The sequence below is a fragment of the Monodelphis domestica genome, chromosome 1, assembly GCF_027887165.1.
Source record: "Monodelphis domestica isolate mMonDom1 chromosome 1, mMonDom1.pri, whole genome shotgun sequence".
Lineage (NCBI taxonomy): Eukaryota > Metazoa > Chordata > Mammalia > Didelphimorphia > Didelphidae > Monodelphis > Monodelphis domestica.
The window spans coordinates 319,666,792-319,667,599 of record NC_077227.1 but is presented as its reverse complement, the minus strand read 5'-3'; the positions used below and the strand labels follow the sequence as shown (position 1 = coordinate 319,667,599).

At 43.8% G+C, this 808-nt stretch overlaps 1 protein-coding gene across 2 annotated transcripts in view; it reads left to right on the top strand.

The window, feature by feature from the left end:
* Positions 1 to 456, top strand: part of EXOC3L4 (exocyst complex component 3 like 4) — an 85,176-nt gene extending 84,720 nt beyond the window's left edge. For both annotated transcript variants that reach the window (XM_007473525.3, XM_007473526.3), the window contains exon 13: positions 1 to 456. This exon is cut by the window's left edge and continues 905 nt beyond it. The gene's annotated coding sequence lies outside the window, so the exon portion shown is untranslated.
* Positions 457 to 808: the final 352 nt, after the last annotated feature.

The following is an 808-nucleotide window of genomic DNA, read 5'->3' as shown; positions in this document are numbered from 1 at the left end:
CCATAAGTAGTACAAGGTTAGACAACAAAGTGCTGTGTGGGGTCCAATATAGGAAGTTTGGTCCTGCCTTGAGTGAAAGCAGGGGCTTGGGATGAAACCAAGGGATCTGTATGGCATCTCTTTCACCTGCATTTAATCAGAGCCCAGACAGGAAGGACTAGAAAGAGGTCCCTCCAGTCCTAGGATGGCCATGGGCCCAAACAGCCATGCCCAGATCTCCTGCCTCCCTTTATTCCATCCCCCCCCCCATACTCCTAGTCCTAACCCCAGCTCCAGGGGCTTAGAAATTGGGGGTGAGGTGGGAAGGAAGGGTACAATCTGAGTGTCTGAATCATTCTTCCCTTCTAGGAAGCAGAGAACTCTTCCCAGTTATGACATAGAGATCAAACCCATGGTGAGCCCACATGCTAGCTGATCTATATTTATTTTTTAAAATAAAATTGTGTTAGATGAGAATTCTTCGAAAAACTGGTGATTGGAGAGGCTGCATGGTATTGAGAGCCAGTCTTGGAGTTATAAAAGACTTGCGTTTAAATTCTGCCTCTAACATTACTCCCTCAAGCCTCTTCCCCATTCTGGCATATGGTTGTAGTATCCTCTATTTCCCTATCATTTATGAATGTTTAAACCTCCATGGTTCAGAACTTTAATATTCCTCTCTCAGACTATTATCTCTTATCCTTCTATTTCAACCTCTACTTCACTTCTCCTAAAACTGTTCTTCCTAACCAGGGTTAAGGACTAAAGAACCTTTAGTCATACCCCACCCCTAACCCACACACTTTCCCAATTTATCATTTCTTTTCTT